Below are 22500 nucleotides of genomic sequence, written 5' to 3'. Positions count from 1 at the left end.
AAATAACTTTCTTGGATGGCGTAAGCCAGGGAACCTTGTTGACTAGGCTTACATAGGCCCTTGGGCCGATAGCTTAGTACATACCTATGAACCTGTGTGTGTGTGTGTGTGTGTGTGTGTGTGTGTGTGTGTGTGTGTGTGTGTGTGTGTGTGTGTGTGTGTGTGTGTGTGTGTGTATGTGAGTGTGGTGTGCATGTGTCTGTGCACGTGTACGTGTGTGTGTGTGTGTGTGTGTGTGTGTGTGTGTGTGTGTATCTGTATATATATATATATATATATATATATATATATATATATATATATGTATATATATATTTTATATATGGATTCCCTTCACAAGCTTGACGTTTCAGACTTTGAACTGCAAATGGTGAAGATCATAAGATCGAAGTTTTGAAACTTTGAACGTTTTGAATGGAGATCGCAGTACAGAGCAGAATGGGAATTTACTGTTTTCCTCACTGTAATGCAGTATTGGAGTTGGTATATTTATTTAGCAGGGGGTGGGAGGGGTGCAGGGGTGCTTGCCCCCCTAGAAAAACATAAAAATTATTTTTTTATTTTTTTTATTACAATTTCGAAGTTTCATAACTTCGATCATCTGGTCTCATACATTTGCAGTTTGAAGTTTTTGAAACTTCAAGCTTGTGAAGTAGATATCTATATATATATATATGTATGTATATATATACATATATATATATATATATATATATATATATATATATATATATATGTATACATACACACACACATATATATATATATATATATGCACACATATACATATATATATATATATATATATATATATATATATATACATACACACACACACACACACACACACACACACACACACACACACACAGGGATGCTTGTGTGTAAGTGTGTGTGTGTACATGCAAGTGTCTATCTATATATCTCTAGATAGATAGAAAGAGAGAGATACAGTTACCAGGCATGTTATCAAGTGCGCAGCTTGTCAACAGCTATTTTTGATGTCACAAGTTGTTCAATGCACACTTTTCTAATTGCTAGATTGATTAAGTGACATAAGTATCTGTAGAGCTTATTATATGGTGTTTCTCATTGGAGCCAGTTGTGTGTCAGTAGAATTAGTTTATAAAACTAAGGGCTATGGTACCAGAATGCACACACTGATGATGTTGGGCAAGCCCTTATGTAAATGAGTTTCTTATGGTTGCTGCATTGCTTTGCTTTTATTTTATAGTGAGCTTGCAGAGCAGTGCTTGTTGTGTTGCTCTTTGTTTCAGGTATGTTGAAGACGTAGTATTATTGGTACTGCTTCTTGTTTGTTACTGGTTTCTTACTGGCTTTGTTTTGTCTGTGTTTGTGATTCTGACTGTTTCAGTTTTTTTTGTTGTTGTTAATATTGTGTTGTGCCTTTAAGAGACTAGCCATGGTAAATTGTGGATCAGTGCTTTTCAACATCAAGGAATAATGACATTGAAAACATGTTCACTAAACCAAAACTCAAATTAATTGTCTTATCAGTTAAATTTAGGAGTCAAGAGTCCTAGTCAAAGCCCTAGAAAAGTCAAAATGCTTCAAGAAGGAATCAAACCTAGATCCTCCAAATTACCCAAGGTATGCAAAGGCAATACCTTGCCCTCACACTTATATCATACACTCCAAAAAAATGAAACTGTGCATTTTTATTAATTTACTTTAAATATATATGTATTAACTATTTGTATTTTATCAGGTAAATGAGGTTTGGCAACAAACCAAGTTGTCCTGAGACATCTTCAAGAGGGGGTTAGGGTGATACATTAGTGAGTTAGTTGGGTTGGGGAGGTGAATGGGTTAAATGGAGGGAGGGATGTGTGGAAGGAAATGAGATAAGGGTAGGGCTTAAAGGGGTTTAGACAAGTGTATCTGTGTAAGCAATCACATTTTAGCGTGAACTTGCTACTGCAAGTTTACGTCCATGACGACCTTTAGGTACTTTGGAGCAGGTAGGCCTTGGTTTTTTGAGGAAAGTGGTAAAGTTGGTAAGTAGCAATGATCAGAGTGAAGTAGTTGGGGACAGTAAGGCTATTATTGTGGTGTAACGTGATAGGTAGTTTGTGGGTGAAATTGTGAGGAATTCATTGGTGGGTGGCTAATTTGGTTGGATTCTGCTTGGGGTGTTGTGTGTTTATGTAGTATGTGCTGGGAGCAGTGGTGGTGTGCCTTCTCAAGGGTGAACATTTAGTGACTTGAACAGGTTGTTTAAGTAATTATTTTTTTGTTTGTTTGTTTTTTTTTTCCTCTTCTTGATGGAGTATGCTTGGCTGGTTCCATTGGTGGTTTAGTGTTTCGAGGACAGTGCCTCCTTTCGTGGGCTGTGTGGTTAAGCTTGTTTGCTCCAGGTTGTGGAGGTTTGATGCATGTGCAATGTAAGCAAGGGTTTGTGTCAACTGTTTACACAATGGTATATAGTCGAGTTTGGATTTGGCCAATTCCTGCCTCAGTTATGAGTAAATAGCTTATTGTTTTCTGGTGTGGAGCTGGGCGGATTGTGTCTGTTTGTAAGAGGCTCCTTTTTTTTTTGACGATGCCAGCAGTTTTCGTGGGCTCGGAGTAGATTAGGTACATAGTTTAGTGTCGGCTGGCTATGCCCCTTGCTTGGTAACAGGGCTGAAAAGCCCCGCTGCTTAATCTATTTTCCCACATCTCTCATAGTATTGACAGCTTTTCCTCAATAATGATTTGGTAGGTTCTGCTTCACCTCTGCACAACTGTGCACTGGTTATGGGTAAACAAGATTAACGTTGCAACAGCGGTAATCCCGCATGCTCATACTGCAGTAAACAGTCCAGAGTAGCAACGTCTTATTTTGGTACATAGCTCAGAATACAGAGTTCACATAATGTGCAGATGATGTTTCAAGGGGTAGTATGGTTTATAAAGTTTGCTGCTGTCTCACTATCACTCTGGACCGTGGTAGTTAGAAAGGATGTATTTTAGTTTTGGTCTCACTAGTTGTTGGGCTCATACTAAGTCTCTAAGCACAATGTGTAAGTTTTGTCATTAAGTAGGCCTTTGTCTCCCCTCCCCCATCGATTCTAGGCTCCTCAGATGTTCTACATTAAGACATTAAGAGGTGACAAGAACTGATAGATAGTAGTCCATTAAAAAAATATATATATATATATATATATATATATATATATATATATATATATGTATAAACGTCTTTCGTGGGCTTTGGCTGGGCAGCATGGTGGTTGGCTGCTGGACGCCTGTTGGGCTTGAGTGGTGAAGTATGCATGTCTTTTAAAGGCTTCACATATATAGAGGTAAGCGCAGGGCTAGTTTATCTGGTAAATTCAGTATAGCGCATACCTCTCCATGGTACAGATTTTGCAGGATGTCACAGTTTTGCCCTATGTTTTGGTCTGTTTTATAAATTGTGGTTTGCTGGCAGATTAGTGAAGATAATTGGAGACAGAGGTTTGAAACTCGGGTGTTTGTCATGATTTAAAAGGTTCCATTTGTGAACTTGTTTCACTGACGACAAGTTCCTCCAAGGTTGTATATTCAACGAATCAGTTATATCCCATTTTGAGTTGCTGTCTGCTTTCTTATAACTGACTGCATGAATTTGGGTCTCTGGTTACAGTGATGGTTGAAAGAATATGCTGGGAGCTAATTTAATTCTATGTCTATTTAAAAAAAAAATGTCGGGCTGTCCTGAGTTCGGGTTGGCCATTCACAGTTCATTGGGGGGTTATGCTGTCAGTAGTTTTCGCCAGTTAGGGAGGCTGAGAGAACCGCAAATTTTCCTTTCACAGCCTTTAGGCTGATACTCCAGAGTTTGCTGAGGTAAAGGAGTAGTCCGCTCATGCATGGGGGTGGTGAGGGAAGTGTGCCTTAAAGCCTTTTTGCAAGGTGACAAGCCTCCTTACACTCTTGATGTGGGGTGGGGGGAGACTCCCTCCCCAAACTTATGTTAGGAATGTTATGTAGTAATGTTTGTGATGCCCGTGCTCTGGCCCAGCAATCAAGGAGCCTCAATCCTCACTACTAACACCAGAGACGGTGTCTCATATAGGAGAAAGGATAACAAATACACACAGTAAAGTGCAATTTCCCTCAAGAGCACACAGAGATCACAGTCAATCCGGGGCTGGTCATTCCCTTGCTCAATAGGTCCCCAATAAGACTCCCCACTGGCACAGCTATAGGGTCCAGATCTCAGCCTAGCTGGCAAGCTAACCTCCAGTACCCTCTCTGTCCAACCAGTGTTTTGTGTCCCTGCCAAAGTAGCTGACACACACACACACCCTTTGAGATAAGTATTTATACAACTTCACAGACTCAACTTAGAAAGGCTGACACAGATTCTCCAACTGTGCCCCTTTACCCAGACTATACAGTCATAATTACTGCCACCACCAGGCCCTTATAAGGGTGTCCAATTATTACTGTGCAATACTATTATCCAATAGCAGTGTAACTAAACAGTCTTAAGGCTTATTGGAAGGGCTTAGTACAAGATCACTTATAGATATGCAATGTACTCTAGAGCTTAAATTATCTCTACATAAACCAGCCACAGTTGAAAATGGTTTAAAAATATTTAATAATAAATACGAAAAACACAAGACAAAACTACTACACCACAGTGCCATTCAAGAGTTCAGAGATCACACAGAAACTTAAAATAATTCAGTAGTACAGTTCTGACATAACAAAAAACACTTAGTCTAATCTTTTCTAATTCCTAGCTATTGCTACTAGAAAACATACTTCTAAAGTAACTTACTTATATAGAGCATAGGCAGTGCTGAGTTAGATGTCCAAGATCATAATGCTTACAGTCTCTCTCTGAGCAATAGTTTTTAAAATCACTAACAAACATTTCTGCTGGGCCCTCCCTGCTTACATCATTCTCATTTAATTCCCATTACATCATTTCTTTGACACTTAGCCTGGAGTTCCCAGGCCAACAGGCTACATTATTTAGCGAGCTAACACCAGCTCAGGAAGCTACAACAATAAAAGACATTTCACATGTACTCTCTAGTAATTATTCCTTAAGTTAAAATATAGAAAGAATGTGCTCGTCCAGACCAAATGGCTCCGAGCTCTGGAGATCAAACGAACATACAAGACATAATTTTAGTTTCAAAGAAAGATCTGAAATGCTTGACTTAGTTTTCCTTAAAGCAGATGGCAATGTTACTACAATCTTGAAGTTTACATTTTACAGTATTTTCTCTCATTTAAGAAACACGCCTGTATTTTACATTTATATTTACAAATGACAGAATTATCTGCACAATTCTATCTGGCTAGGCTGGCAGCCTTCACCCTTCTCTACCAGTCTTCACAATGTTCATATATCATATCATCAGTATTTTCCAGCTTTTCACTGCTCTTGTCTGGCAGTTTGGAGTAGGGATTTAACAACCCAATTATAGCTATCAGTTCAGGGTTTTCATGGGCTACAAGGCTACTGGAAGTAATGTTTCTTGCTGCTCATTCATGCCAAAGCTTTAACAAAAAAAAAAAGCAGGAGGCTTTCCTGTCTCGGTTGTACGAAAGCAAGAGGGTTCTTGTTGCATTATCGGGCAGGGTTGGATTGCTTCTGCTGGTGAGATGTTACATATTCTTAGGCTTTCAAGTGTGTTTGGGTTTTGTTGGTGGGGGACCAATTCGCCATGCCTATTTTATGAAGTGTTTTCCTTTGAGGAAGCGGCAAGCTCCTGCCCCATGTAACATGAGGTTTTCTAACAATATAATACAGCTGAGTGAACTTGTGCTGTGATGTAATTTATAGGGATTTCACTTCAGCATTTGACAGGGTCATACACACAACTGTTCAATATCATAGGACAACTAGGTTTTGATATCCTCTCAATAAGATGGATAGCGGCATACTTGGAATTGAGCTTAAGACTTCATTTACATGTGTTTTATGGTGGGGGTATAGCAGTGAATGGCAATGCTGATGTGGAAATAGTTTAGTGAGGGGATAGGACATGTTTTATGCCATGGGAGACTGGCAGCATTTCAGGCATCTTATTGCCCTAGCAGGTGAGGGGGCGATGTCAGAAAATGACAGACATTTGAGCATCATACTTTATACCCTTCAAGAAAGGAAATGTCAAACTGGTAATTTTATTATCCGGAGTTTGGGAAGGCAGTAATTAGTGTTTATATTTGAGTTGGCATGTTGTGGTTAAATGTGTTGTGAATTTTAGATGATTTACACTAGTTTGTCTTTACAGATGATACTTCTATTATGGTTTCGGCTGATGACTTGCTAGGCAAGGAGGTCAAAGATGGTATCAACCCAGTCTTCGGATCAGTTGGTGGTTTGAAGGAGGTGGTTTTATATGGTGATTGTAGCTGCAGGAAAGTTTGTGACTGGTTGAACGTCCACAGGTAGTGGTACCATTGGCAGTTTGGGTTGGGATGCTAGCCTCCTCATTCCTAGCTTTGAGTGTGTTGATATGGAGGGTACTGTGTGGACATGTGAATGGACTTAAGTGTGTGGAATTTTTTTAGGTTAGGTCCCATGTAGGGGCTGGGATTTGCTGTGATAGGAGAGGTGGATCGCTGGGATATGTGGATTGAAGGCACAAAATTACATTGTTTGAATTTTTCAGCCTTAGAATAATGCATATGGGTATAGGGGATTTTGTTGAGCTTGCATCCCTTTGGGTTTGTGGTGGATGTGTTAGAATGTGTTCAGGTTTTGGTTTTTGTTCCTCATAGACTTTGGGGCAGATGAATAGGGGGGTCATTGGCATATGGCAAATAGCATAAGGTAGACCACAAGGGGGATGGTTTCAGTCATGCTACTTCAACTGCAGTGAGTCATGTCAGATTTGCTGTAGAGAGGTAGTGTGGGGGAACATGCAGAATTACTTGTGGAAGGGTACAGCAATGATAGAGATTGTTTATGGGGAGGATGGGATTTCCACAAAGCGGTTGGAGTCACAATAGTCATAACACCATATGAAGTTAATAGGCTACTGGATCCAGGGCTTTTACAAGCCAACCAAGTTCAGCCATGCTTTTGGACAGGTGGAACCTTGGAGGTGATTTACTTACCCATTTAGTTGTTTAAATGGTGTTTGTGGAGGGTCTGTGATGGGTTCCATCGGACAGGAAGCCAGTGTAGGATCTTAAGGTGGTATCATTGGGAGAATTAGGAAGTGGTACCCTGGTCAGAAACTAGGGAATGGCACATACTAATGCCGTACAGCTTATTAACAGTTTCAATGGGGAAGGTAAGCAGGCTATATCATAAAAAAAAAAAAAAAGAGAGAGAGAGAGAGAGAGAGAAGGGATGCCCTAACTCATGCTTCAGATAGTGTGGAAGGAATATGGTGGTGGGTCCCCTTGATATCATTTACGATGAAGATATTTTGGTTTATGGCAGTGCATTTACAGTTTCTTTTCTTTTACAGCTCAATGAGGGATGAGCGTATATTGGACATTGTGCTCATAGCTGGAATGATGGGTAGTGCGGTTGGAAAAAGGCGCTGGGAGTCACATCAGTTGGTGACCTGAAGGTGATGCATGCTGTTTGGCTGGAGTGGTAAGCAAAGACTGCACAGAGGACACATTAACAGGTAAGCTTTAAAGGGGAAATACAAGGGATATGGGATTTTGGTGTGTTTTTCAACTTAGCAGGATCATGCTTTCAGTTGGGGAAGTCTGAGGGAATAGGGCCTATTTTCTTGGTTGATATGACTGTGGTATGGTTTGCTGTCTGTCAGGCTGGGTTAGCAGGACCAGACGCTTGCTGCAGTACTCTGGGAGCAGCTTTATAATTCAAGTATATGGTAGGGGTGTTAGCTTGGTCAATTTGTGTTGCAGCCTTCAGGGTGTAGGAGACTGGTGGACAAGTTGTGTTATTTGGTTCAGGCTTGTACACAGGGTGTGACATTCCACTTGGTCACGGATTTAGCAGTAAATTTTGTATTTTCACGGGGGACAAGGTTATGTTAATTTACTAATTTTGGATGGTGGCCTGATTGCCATTTGGTAATGAGTGAATTGGGGAGATTTAAGGTTGGGCACATAGAGTACTTCATTGCTGGGATTGTGGTTCAGAAACTAGGTTAAGGGGCTCTGGTTTTCTCTCCCTTAGTGTTAGATCATTAAAGTTTTTGGGAGTGAACTATTCCCTGCAGTAATCAGGTTATTGCTGGATTGGGAGTTCAGGAACTAGGTTAAGGGGTTCTGGTTTTCTGGCCCTTAGTGTTAAATCATTAAAGTTTTTAGAGTAGACTATTCCCTGCAGTAATCAGCTTATTGCGCATCCAGAACTGTGTAGTTTGGGGGCTGCTAGGATATGCTACAGTTGACATGGTCCAGGGTTGCAGACTTATTAAGGGTTTTCCTTTGACTAGGTGCAGATTTGTGTTCAAGGGGTTATACAGACAGTCTTTTAAGCAGGGTTTCTAATGGTTACATACCAGGTTGAAGTCTTTAGAGTGACACCAGAAGAAATGCTGATAGGAGGTGGGTGGTATATATCTGACTTTTAAAAATAGGGTCCAGTTTTACGGGGATATTATAGCGGCGATATGGGTCACTGGCGCTGTTAGCTGCTGCATCTCAGGTTAGTTAGAAGATTACATGAGTGTGGCAAGAGATTGGGGTAGCTTTATAAGTAAAGTATATGGTAGGGTTGTTACTCGCTGGGTCACATTGCATTATAGCTGCCAGGCAATAGCATATTGGTGGGTTGGATTGCTGACTGATATGGTGCAGGCTTGTCAACAAGATGGGGTACTTCAGTGGAACGAGAAGGAGTGGGCGGCTACTACTTCAGTTGTGTGGGTGTTAGGGTTATGCTAACTTCTAAATCTTGTATAGTGTTTCACATGCTGGTGGAGTAGGGTAGGTTTCATTAGTGTGAAAATTAGGACATTACTATTGTCAAAGTAAGTTGGTTGTAAAGGTTGGCGCTTGAAAAATGGAGGGACAGTTGGCTACAAATTGTGTGATTGCCGTTTAATGGATGTTTTGAAGTTAGTAGTTGGGTGGTTTTGGGATTATGAATGCTTTCTTTGGAATAGTGGGTATGACGGTGGGATTACTAGGTGGCTGATTCACTAAGAAAGGAAAATTAATTTGGTGATTATTTGGGGTTCTAATGTACTTTACAGATGATGGGTGCACCAAATAATGTTTTGCTTAACCCTTCCCTTTATGGGAGGTAGGTGGTTGAAACTTTTGGGTAAGAGAGAAGGGGAACAACCTGGTCAGGTTGGTTGGTGGAGAAGAGGGACAGGCTTGCCCTCTTCTGTTCCCCCTCTGGTGTCTGGGTTCATTTCAAGGATTTGGGGAAAGGAAAATGAGCAGCTGGAGGAAGTTTGCTGATTAGATAAGCAAGCTGAGGTAAGGATGCTGCTTATTTGGTGGAAGGTAATTCAATGAATGGTGAATGAAGTGAGATGGGACGCTGCTTCATAAGTAAAATAAGCGAGTACAGGTATGGATGCTGCTTACTTGGTAAATCTGATACGAAGTGAGTCTTAGACACTGCTTCATAAGTAAAGTAAGTGAGCAAAGGTATGTACGCTGCTTACTGGGACAGGGTGAGTAGGTACACTGCCCTGATTTACATTACAAGGATGTTTATGCTGTGTTTAAAACCAACTATATTGTGTCTAGTGGTAATTAATAATTTTGGTGATCAAAGTTATGTTATGAAGTTTTAATAAAGGTCATCAAATGTCATTCGGTGTGATGTGTTTATTGAAGGGGACCGGGACAAGTGGGCTTGTCCATTAACCCTTTTTCACACATAACCCAGAATCAGTATGGAACACTGACAAAAATAAGCACCATCCTCTCCAACACAATATCTTAAGTAATCTGACAAGAGGGGGAAAGGACAGAGCATATTAGCTTTCTCCCTGAACCAGAAGTCTGATAAAATGCAATATTGATTTCAGTCATTGAGAGACAATTTCACTGATCAAAGTCCAAGAGCCCAGCATTATAAAAGAGTGTACTATAGAGAATGACTACTCTAATTCCATAGATTGTGAAGGTACCATTAAAATATTCTCATCTGGAGTCTGCACATAGGTACCGTGATATGGACAAGGGCATGTACCCCATGGCTTTTAAGAAAGTCCTTGCTGTTTAATGTTCTGTTGAGAAATGTGAGAAAAGAAAGCCATCACCATGTTCATGCTGCTTTGTTTTGGGAAATAAGCTTCCTATTGAGATTTCAAGAAATGAAATGTCAACAGCTCATAATTGTGAAAACAAGGAAATTAAAACTATTTTTAAGGCTCGGCTTCTGTGCACCTCTTTGTGAAGGTGACAACTGCACACAGTCTGCATCTAAATATATGACCTCTAAGACACAGCTTCTCAAAAAAAAGGAAAATCAGAGACCCATATTCACATTTTTGGGATCTGATATTTCATTCCTGGAAATTATGACCGCCAGCCAGGTAAACCTTGTAAACCATGCAGTACATTATTTGAAGGAGCTATTGCAGATTTACTTTGAGCTAGCCATCACAGACTGATCATTTGTGATAAGTCAGGCTGATAGAAACACTATATTGCATTACTTCCATACAAGAGCTTAAGAATGCTCTTGAGGTATAGAAATTGGCTTAGACTAAGTATAAAAATACCCACCACTTTGATTCCTACTAATGATATACCTACTTGAAAAGCAATGCAAGGCCAAACAAGGCAAAAATACATACATACTACAAATATTTAAAGCACGGGCATAAATGCCCTTCTAGCTTGCCAATATACCAAAACACTTGTTCCCATAATAAGTGTCCAGGCTGTTCTTAAAAATATCTAAACTAGTGCTTACTTTAATATAAATGAATCACTTTCTAAGGAAGAATCAGTGATATCTTCTGGGAAACCACAGAGGCTTGTGAAAAGAGATCAATATTTTTTTCTAGGAAGCCATCTCTGTGGAGTAGAAGGATAAAGACCTTACTAAGGCATAGATGACCCAAGTTTGAACAGCAGCATTGGAGTTCAAGCATGCCAAGTCTGCATTTTCATGAATCATTCATAGAAATAACATAGGGAAACTTGGCATGTGGAGAAAGGAGTCAGTAATGTCAGTAGTTGGATGACTGCTAAAGGAGGAAGCGAGGATATGTCCAAGGAAAGAAGGTAGGCTATGTCAGGTCTATATTACATAAATGGATGATCAAAGTGTCGAGTACAACATACTCGACACAGTTTGATCATGCGTTCATGTAATCGAACCCTACAAACCCTGAAAAATACAAAATCGAAAGATTTTGTTTGTCCCACACCTTCCCTATACTAGCATACAACACACACACATACAAACAATGCATACAAACCCCTACACGCTCACATCATTCAAACACTTAAAGACATACACAAACACACATACTTTTAAAAGTGCTGTGTCCCACAACCCCCCCCCCCAAATAAATATACCACCTCAGAGATAGCTGTACATTGGGGAAAGGGCAATTTCCCGGTAATTGCAAAGAAGCAAATGCTGGGAAATTGCCCTTTCCCCAATGTACAGTGATCTCAGAGTTGGTATATTAAAGAAAGCGGTCTCTTATGTAGCCATTCTGAACAATGTAGCGTGTTTACATCACACACTACACTGATTAGGAAGGCCGCCCAAAACATTTCGGAACTCCACATTTCAACATTTAGAGTCTCCGATTACATGAACAATCGATCAAAGTGTGTTGAGTATCTTGTACTTGACATTTTGATCAGTTGTTCATGTAATATAGACCTGGCTATGTCTCAAGACACAGCAAAATGATCAACTACATGCCTCTAAAAGCCTTACTGAGACTATATCCTTAGACTCCTGCTAGGCTTTTTCACATTGTAGGCTACCTTGTTCTTGTCATGAAACTCTCACTTTATGGTTTCAGTTCTATCTCCATAAACTGGTTCTCAACCTGTCCATGCAGCAGTTTCCTTAGAATCTTGTATGTATGCACTCAGTCTTTCCTCTGTACTGTTCTTCTAGAAATTCCTAAAGGCTCACTATTTCAATCATTACATTTTCCATGTACATTCACTCACTCATTGTCCACCCCAAGGGCCAGTACTATAATATTGTACTCAGATGACACTGTCCTCTGAGAATATTGTAGTTAATCCATACTGATTGTAACTCACTAAACACTATACTTTCTCCGCTCTGTCTGGAATGTGTAAAGGGGAAAACTAAGTTTAACCTACATAAAACAGATATATCAGGCTTTGGAACCCATACATGTCTTACATTTTTAAGAGAGTGGAATATTAGAAGCCTAAATAGTTGTCCTTTGAAAATGGTATAGCCTTCGAAATACCTGAAGTTTGGTTTGAATCTGCACTGACCTTCGTTACTTACATACATAATGTGGTGACTGAATTAACTGATGTGCTTTATACTTGCAACAACATAAGCAACTTTCTCTCAAGGAAGACATGCTTGTAATTGACAAATGAGGTATTTTTCCCACTCTTGAATCCTTACTGCTGAGCACAGGCTCCATGTCAGCTGAAGATCTCAAAAATTCCAGGCAGAACAAAGTCAAATCACCCTCTTTATTGCTGAGCAAGTCTTTCACTTAAGACTCCTGTATCACTTTTTCTTTGCCTGTACTCTGATGTCAATCCCTGGTAGGAAAGGCAGTATTTAACATGTCGAGAGATTGGTCTACTATCAGGCAGGAATCCTGGTAATCACAAATATGCACCACTTGAAGTCACAGTGGGCAAAAGATATAGCCTAGCACAAGGTAATACTCCAGATGCAATTGAAAGGGAGAATGAAAAGAAGTAAATGGCAATGGGAATTCCCTCCTTTGAATGATTAGGAATTGTCCTAGAGCCTTAAGAATGGGAATTTAGAGATAGGAATCCCTCATATCTATGGTTACCAATCAAGCATTTTGCAAAAGTTTTTGAACCAGTTTGTCCAGCTACACACACACACACACACACACACACACACACACACACACACACACACACACACACACACACACACACACAACCCTACCCTACTAATACACTAAGTAACCCACTACTGCAACCATGCCAACAGACACACGCGCACACACACACACACACACACACACACACACACACACACACACACACACACACACACACACACACACCTCTGATATCTTTGCATACTCTGTCACACACAGCCACACACATACATCTACTCACACACACCCCATCACTATCTGTCCATTAAACTCCCTAGCACTTATCTCCATCATGAACTCCCCCATTAAAAATGAGTGAACGTGAACTTTTGACCATGTTAATTAATGCAGAAGGTGATGGTGATTTATGCAACAGACCAAGTCTATGAATCACTTGGCTGCATAAATGAGTTACTGCAAGTCTTTCGTGGTTAAAATGCCTAACTACAAATACCATTAAATATTCTGGTGTTCAGCTTCATCACCCATGATATTCATAGCACTCAATAACAATACTCAGAGATCTGTGCATTAGATACTTCAATAGTAAACTACGTATACATATATCTATATGTATATCTATCTATCTGTACATTTATATATAGATATAGACAGATATCTCTACATCTCTCTGCATAGTTATATAAACCAGTCCCCCCCGACATAAGGCTATTAAGCTCTTTACTCCCCTAATCTCCACTCCATCCTGACCAGATGGGTCCTTTACATTTTTATTAGCTTTTTGAAAACAAATAAAGTTCTTATTGGATTGCATTCCTTGCTTGACATTTGATTTAATGTTCTAAGTGTGATTGACAGTTTTTACTGTATTTATTGAAGTGTGCTTTTCAGTTTTCTCATTTCTGACAAAGTTCTTACAATTAAAGAATGAAAGCGCTCAAACATACTTGTTCTGTGTGTTTCTTTCCCCTAGCTAATTTGTTATGAACTATTGTTTTGTAATAGTTCTTTAGTTACTTATGCTTTTGTGTGCATTATTTTGTTATATATATATCTATATATAGGGTCTATATTAGAACATCGAAGTTTCAGAACTTCTAATGTTCTAATATCGACACCTACTAACCAAAAGCTGAAAATAGTGAAAATTTAGATAACCGAATTCTTTCCTAGGGAAAGAATTCGGTTGTCCGTTCCTGTCGCTTTGCTATTTTCAGCTCTGCGGTGGAAAGTTACGGTCGGGTCCAGGTAAGTGTGTGATTGTGTGGACATGAGGGTTAGGATGGGATAGGTGAGTTAGGGTTAGGGCGCGGGTCAAGTAAGTGTGCGAATGTGTGGACATGAAGGTTAGGGTGGGATAGGTGAGTTAGGGTTAGGGCGCGGGTGAGGTGTGTGTGCGATAGTGCCGGACCTTAGGGTTAGGGTTTGGGTTAAGGTAAGTGGGTAGATAGTGGTGTATATACAGTTTAATGTAGGTATAGATGTAAGATTTTAGGTGTATGTGTGTGGATTGCTGTTTGTTTGGTGTGTCTGTGTTGTGTGTATGTGTTTTGGATCAGCGGATTTTTTCCCTAGTAAAAAATTTGCTGTTCTCAATTTTCGGTCTTATCGGTTTTCGGTTAGTAGGTTTCGATATTAGAACATTCGAAGTTCTGAAACTTCGATGTTCTAATATAGACCCCTATATATATAGGTCTACTTTGTTTGATAGAAAACACATTTCACTGAAACTCATTTCATCGAAGCCTCATTTCACTGAAAATGAATTGCCTGAGCACAATTCACTGAAAGCTCACTTCACTGAAAACTCATTTGACTGAAACTCATTTAGTTAAAAAGATATATGCCCTGTTCCCCACTGTAGTGCGATCCTGGAGTTAGTATATATAGTAAGGGGGATACAGCTCCCCACATTGGGGGGTGTGGGGGCATACCCCCCCACATAGTTTGGGTATATATTATATTCTGGAAAGAGTTATTCATTCGACTTGTAAGTATCCATGTCTATGGTTTACAACATTTAAAATAGGTGGGGAGCTGTGCCCCACACCAACCCTTCCTCCCAGCAGCACTTCTCGAGCAATTCCAGTGTCCCATCACTTGGCTATTTCTCTCCAGTTACCATAAACACAGTAAAGATCTCTCAGTGTACATATTATTTTCTTCTTTACTTCTACAATAATTAGAGATATTTAAAACTTTTATTTCCAGTTTTATAGAACAAACAGTGATAGTCATTTGCTAAAGAAAACAATCCAGTCTCACAATTAAAATAGACTTAGCAAGACTAGCAAGCTTTTATGCCCTTGAAACTCATATTCATTGAAACTGCATTGAAAACCACATTCATAGAAAATGTATCTGGCCAGTGGCAGAGCAAGTTTACCTTTGGGCTGTTTTCAAACCATACGCCAATTTTATTTCACACATTTTTTGGACCATGCATACATGTGTGTTTTTTGATGCACCACCCTGATTGCATCAAATTGTATTCCTTGTATAATACAGCACCACTTGTTAGAGTATGCTTTAAATTTGTAGGTTTGAATATTTTCCAGTAAGTAATGAAACAAAACATATGAACCAATAATGACAAAACTACCTATTACAGAATATTTCCTTCACAAAAGGCCACTCAAGCTTCTGTCACTACAATCCGCCAATATCAGTCAATATACACAATCTCTACAGAAGTAAAAGTCATTCTGAATAATTCTATAGTAAAGAGACTGCAGCCAGCATTCTCGCCCTTCCCCAAAGAAGACACTGTAATATCAGCACTCCATCTACATGGTGTGGGAGTACACCCCACAGCCTTCTCCACCAAAGGCAAGTATGCTACCTGTTATGCTACTAACACTGCTTTTAAAGTTGATAGCACAAACACTGAGTATGGGCATTTGCTTAACAAAACACTTTCATACTGAAAACAAACTTAGCAGGAGGAACAGTAAACTTCTATTCCCTTGAAACTCAACATTGCTTGAAAATACAGAGAAACTAAACATTCATTGAAAATTTCATGCACATAATTTCAACAGTCTTTGAATATGCAGAAAAAACTCAGCAGTCCTTGAAAATGCACAGAAACTCATCATTATTTGAAAATGCATTAGAACTCCACATTATTTGAGAATGCACAGAACCTCAAAATTCTTTGAAAATGCACTGAAACTTGACAGTCCTTGAAATGCATTTGCTGATGATTGTTTGGTAGTTGGTGTAGAGGATTCAGGCTCTAGGGGCTTGTATTCAAGGTGCAAGGTTTGATCCTGAATGTTAGCCAAACTAACACCCCTAACTGGGGTATCACACACACACAAAACCATGTTTCATGAATCAGTTAGTCTGGTAACAACAATTGCTCTATAAGAATCCATACTCGTTTTGCATACTCCATTCCAAAGTTTAGCACACTGTGCAGTCTTAAATAAGAAATGTAAGTTTTGTGGCAGTCCCCTAGTCAGCCGACCCCCCCCAAGCCAACAGGCCCTAAGTGATTGTCTAGGTTCATACCTCTAAACTGTAAAGATTTTCTCAATGTCCAGATTTTTGCCTCATATTTTCACTGTGGTGTGATACTGGCGTTAGTATATAAAGTAAGGGGGGTGGGGGGTGAAGGGCACAGTTTGGTTATATATCGTCTTCTGGAAATAGTTATTCGTTGGACTTGTAAGTATCCATATCTATGGTTTTAAACATTTAAAATAGGTGGGGGGCTATGTGCACCACAACCCCCAATGTGGGGGGCTGTGCCTCCTCACCCCCTTAGTTTATATACTAACTCCAGGATCGCACTACAGTGGAGAACAGGCCATATATAACTTTCAACTAAATGAGTTTTCACTGAAGTAAGCTTTCAGTGAATTGTGCACAGGCAACTGAGTTCCAGTGAAATGAGCTTTCAGTGAAATGAAGTAGACCCATATATGTGTGTGTGTGTGTATATATATATATATATATATATATATATATATATATATATATATACATATATATATAAATATATATATATATATATATATATATATATATATATATATATGAAAGGGAGAGAGAGAGAGAGAGGGAATGAGAGATAATGCATTCTGAGGCAATGGACTTTCCATTGTATAGCCTTAACAACTCATTCTAAGACACATTTTGACAAAATAAGGGAAAACCAGGGATCTTTCTGTGCCACAAAAAGTAACAAACAGGTAGCACTCCTAATATTTAAGGTATTAATTACTACAGTCAACTTTTCTGTGCTGCAAGGTTCATTTTGCATACATTTCAATAATGTTAGCCAAGCAAAATCTGCAATTTCATCAATTGTTTTATTTATATTTGAGGTCCAGCATGAGCATTCCTGTAATATGTGATAGAGAGAGAGAGAGAGAGAGAGAGAGAGAGAGAGAGAGAGTGGCTGTTATGACATGAGTAAAAATGCAGAAGTTTTTCAAGAACATTCTCTTAACACAATTGGAAAAGACACACAAATACAAGTTTCAATTTTTATTTTCATCCCGTAGAAGTACTTTTAGGAAGCCTTCATTTATTTTTTTGCATAAAATTTAAAAACTCAATGAAAACAAACACTACTGCAATAAAATTTATAAGGGATTAAGATGCAATGCCCAGATTATTGTGAGTGATCTAACATACAAGAGCTGTAATTAATGGTCACAGATTGTAGTCAAGCGGTTCAGTCAAGGATGTGATCCCATAGAGGCAAACTCAGTAAGTATGGCCACACACAGTGTTATGTTTAAGGTGAGTCTTATGGTGCATCAGAAAAATAAGCAGAAAACATGACAGATAGCATTGGTAAACACAAAGAAATGTTAAATATAACAAAACTGACAGTGTAAGGAAGGCAATGCATCATCAAAAAGATTAATGTAGAGGTTTAAACATTGCAGCCTCATTCCTAGACTTGAAATATGAAAATATGCAGGCAGGTTTAATTCCATAATTACAAAAAAAAAAAAAAAAAAAACAATTTACACATTTCACACTATCAGTGATTATGATTTTAACTGCGGATATGCAAACTTTGAAGTTGTAGACCACTGAAAATTGAAAAATAAATAATTCAAACACGAAGAATTAAACACCTATAGATTTCTGAAGCACTGGCAATCAGATTTTTGTTTGAAGAAATTGTAATTACAAAAATGATTTAAATACAGAGTGGTACACTGTGAACAGGAGACAAATAACAATGTCATATGGAAAGATAAACAGGAGCAGTCAGAAATAGAAAGCTAGGCACCATTATATATACGGTGCTTAGTCTGCTTGGCTCTTACCACTTCTAAAAAGGTGACTACAACTGTTATACATCACACTTTGCATGTCAGAAAAGGTAAACTAATGGAAACAATAAGGCCCACAAATCAAAATACAAGCTCAGAAGCAGGCAGATAGTTTTATGTGTTATTTTAAAATATGGAAGAGAATAAATAGAAAGCAAGCCAACCCTTATTAAGAATATTCTTCACAAGTATCTTTAGCTGTTAGCTGGCTCCATTGCCATGAGGAATAATGCCATGACTATGATCCAGGTGACCTGAGGTTAAGTAGCAGTTCTGGTTCCTGGTGATCCAAGCAGGAGAAGGTGAAAAATGTATTTATTTAACATCTGCTGACCAGGAAAGTCCGATGAGGACAGAGCTTATTTTCAGTGGAGGCCTGGGGAGAAATGCTCCATATGCATGTCTTTGTAATGTGGGAGGAAATCAGAGCACTCAGAGGAAACTCACATGAAGGCAAGGAGGATATGCAGACTTTGCACAGAAGGCACCCCAGCTGAAAATCAAAGCAGAGAACGTCTTGCTGTGAGGCAACAATGTTAAGTGCTGCACCACTGAAAATGGAGTGTACATTGCTGGTTTGTCCAGCTGCGGAAAGGCAGTGGTAGACCTACTGGCTTCCTATCATCTGCAAAGGCATACTGCTTAGCAAAATACAGCCAGGAACTGGGGGCACAATTTTGTCACCTCCAAGTTGGTAATTTCAGCTGATGCCACTTGAGTGTGAAAAAACACAGGTATGGGTGGAGCATATTATGCTGTTGCAGTGATATAAGTGCCTGCGTCAAGTGTCCAGATGAAGCATTAGTGATAAACTAGGAATCACTATAACAATCTGTATTCACCACAATCTGCATTTATCAGAAGGAAAAGGTGCTATTCAGGCCTTTGTCTTGAAGACAGTTAGAATTTGCCTTGAAACAGCATCAGTACAGTAAAGCCAGAAACTCAGGCTATTGAGATGAAGACACCCTTCCTCAGTAGCAAGCACAAGATGGAGTACAGGTAGCATTGCAAGTTCCTGCATTACTTCCTGCAGGGTGGTTTCTTCAAATCAGTTCATAATTAGTGCAAGAAGGGCCCCCTGCATTTAAAATGAATCGGCTCAAGACTCACCAGTGGAGGAGCTGATGGCTGAGAGGCAAATATAATAAAATGACCCAGAAATAAAAATAAATTTGGATGTAGGAAGGTAAAAACTTCTATCTCTAAGAGATATATCAACCTACTGTCCACATCATGGCTTCTTGGATGAAATTGTTTCTGCCATGGATTTATTTTCAGTGCAAAATAACCACAGTTTTGCTGAGCACCAGAAAGAAGGCTAATGTTTAACTTTTTGCAAAATGCAAATGTTGTTTACGTGTCATTGTGTATACACTTCTGCTCTCTTGTAACTTTACTGTTTAGTATTCTAATAATGGTTTGTAGTGAATTTAAAAGGCTCATAACCTAAATGAACACTTCAGTAATCAAAATATAAACTACATTATACTATTTTAATCACCAAAGCTGCCTTATTTTATCCCCAAACTGGAGGCACACATGGAGATGGGAGAGCTTTACACGTGTTGCTTATCCTCTTAAAGATCCATAGTTTTGGACCTACTCCATGAAGGCCTGTGTTCTCTTACCAGTCTCCCATGTCAGCCTAGGAGGGCCAGATTTCAGTCTTGTGTCCTCAAATTTAAATTCTGCCCTTTACAGCTGTCTCTAAGTCTGCTATCTCACAGTTAAATGTTGTTGTCGTTCGGCTTTTCTCAGTTAGGGGTCGCCACAGCGGAACTCCAGTCTGCTAATGATTGGCAGTAGATTCTCACAAACACCAAGGTGCCAGCTTGACGTTCAACCTTCAACTAAGGCATGCCCATTTACGCATGTCTTTCGAATGCCCACCCAACTGCAGGGAGGACATGCAGACTCCACATAGAAGGCATTCCCTGCACTCCAGCCGAGAATTGAATGGGAAAACCTCTTGCTGTGAGGCAACAACACTACCGCTGCACCACCGCGGAAGTCCTATTTCACAGTTAAATAACTTCAGAAAAAGTGATACAATTCTACCTGGCATTAACATATATTTGCTTCTCTCTAGACAAGATGTTGTTTACGTGTCATTGTGTATACACTTCTGCTCTCTTGTAACTTTAATGTTTAGTATTCTAATAATGGTTTGTAGTGAATTTAAAAGGCTCATAACCTAAATGAACACTTCAGTAATCAAAATATAAACTACATTATACTATTTTAATCACCAAAGCTGCCTTATTTTATCCCCAAACTGGAGGCACACATGGAGATGGGAGAGCTTTACACGTGTTGCTTATCCTCTTAAAGATCCATAGTTTTGGACCTACTCCATGAAGGCCTGTGTTCTCTTACCAGTCTCCCATGTCAGCCTAGGAGGGCCAGATTTCAGTCTTGTGTCCTCAAATTTAAATTCTGCCCTTTACTGCTGTCTCTAAGTCTGCTATTTCACAGTTAAATGTTGTTGTCGTTCGGCTTTTCTCAGTTAGGGGTCGCCACAGCGGAACTCCAGTCTGCTAATGATTGGCAGTAGATTCTCACAAACACCAAGGTGCCAGCTTGATGTTCAACCTTCAACTAAGGCATGCCCATTTACGCATGTCTTTCGAATGCCCACCCAACTGCAGGGAGGACATGCAGACTCCACATAGAAGGCATTCCCTGCACGCCAGCTGAGAATCGAATGGGAAAACCTCTTGCTGTGAGGCAACAACACTACCGCTGCACCACCGCGGAAGTCCTATTTCACAGTTAAATAACTTCAGAAAAAGTGATACAATTCTACCTGGCATTAACATATATTTGCTTCTCTCTAGACAAGACAAAATCTAAAAAAAAAAACATAGGAAAAGCAGGCATTTCTTTCCTGACATTTAACATTATCAGCCTTCTATATAATCAAAAGCTTAGACAAGACAACTCTGCATGACTAAAACTGACTTAAAAAAAAAACACCAAAGTAGAGAACCACTGAAGATTTTATTTAAATTATGATGCACAATGGATGTCTTTGTTTTGTGTTTTTGTGTTTTTCTTTTCTATTTTTTTAATTTGTCACCCTTGTGAATCAAAATGTCCCTCATCCCACACAGATATGATCTCCCCAGTTTCATAAAGATAAGGGAGACTCCCCTGAACTTCAAAAAGTGCGCTTCTTTGGGCAGCATGCCTTTATTTATTTTATATCAGTAAGTAGGAAGGTCCAGTTGGGAAGACTCCATTTACAAGGTAGGCTCAGATGCAAGTCCTAGACCCAATGTATAATATAACAAAACACTGTAAAATTCAAAATAAACACACACACACACACACACACACACACACACATATATATATATATATAGATATATATATATATATATATATATATATATATATATATATATATATATATATATATATATATATATATATATGGGTCCTATTTGTTTCGTCGACAGTACGGTACATTGAACTGTACTTTGTCGAAATTAGTTTAGCAAAAGTGCATTTTGTTGAAAATGCACATTCGCTAAAAAAAAAAAACAAAATAAAAAAAACGCCATTGCCATGTACCATTAGTTGTACATCAACGTATACTGTTGATGTACAACTAAGGAAACTCTTGTTGAGATCGTAGTATGGTGGGGATTAGGTTCATAGGTTTATACTAGGCTATCTGCCCTAAGGCATTTATAAGCCTATCCCAAATTTTTGTGGCTTACGCCACCCCTTATATGAAAAAATACTGTGCCCATTAGTTTGTTGTGCCTCTGTCCAGCAGTGACACAGAGATGATTCCCGGGGTAAACCTACGATCTCCCATCCACAGGTCAAGATTTCTCTTGAACAGAGCCATCGAGGTGCTCTGCCTCACATGGACCGGGATTTTATTCCACAGCATAGGGAGTCTCTGAGTGATAAATCTATCCCTCCAGCACGTCCTATTTATATCCGTGCTAAGGTTTAAGTCGCTTGCTCTAGTGGTTTTGGTGGATTTGGATTTTTTGAGGTGGAGCATGTCCATTAATTCCGGGTTGGACATGGCCTTGTATGTCAGGCACATGTCACCTATGAGCAGACGGTATGCGACTGAATAGAGCTGGAGTTTCTTCAATCTGGCAGCATATGACAGATTTTGGAGTCCCTTTATCCTTTTGGTGAGGAACTTTTGGGGTCTGTCCAATTGCTGCAGATGTCGGGTGAGATACATCCCAAATGGGGCATTGTACTCGATCATTGGTCTGATAAGTGAAGAGTACAGGGGAACAATGACCTCA

Source organism: Protopterus annectens, chromosome 2.part2 (genome assembly GCF_019279795.1).
Source record: "Protopterus annectens isolate FY-2018-M chromosome 2.part2, PAN1.0, whole genome shotgun sequence".
Classification (NCBI taxonomy): domain Eukaryota; kingdom Metazoa; phylum Chordata; order Ceratodontiformes; family Protopteridae; genus Protopterus; species Protopterus annectens.
This window is presented reverse-complemented; position numbering follows the sequence as displayed.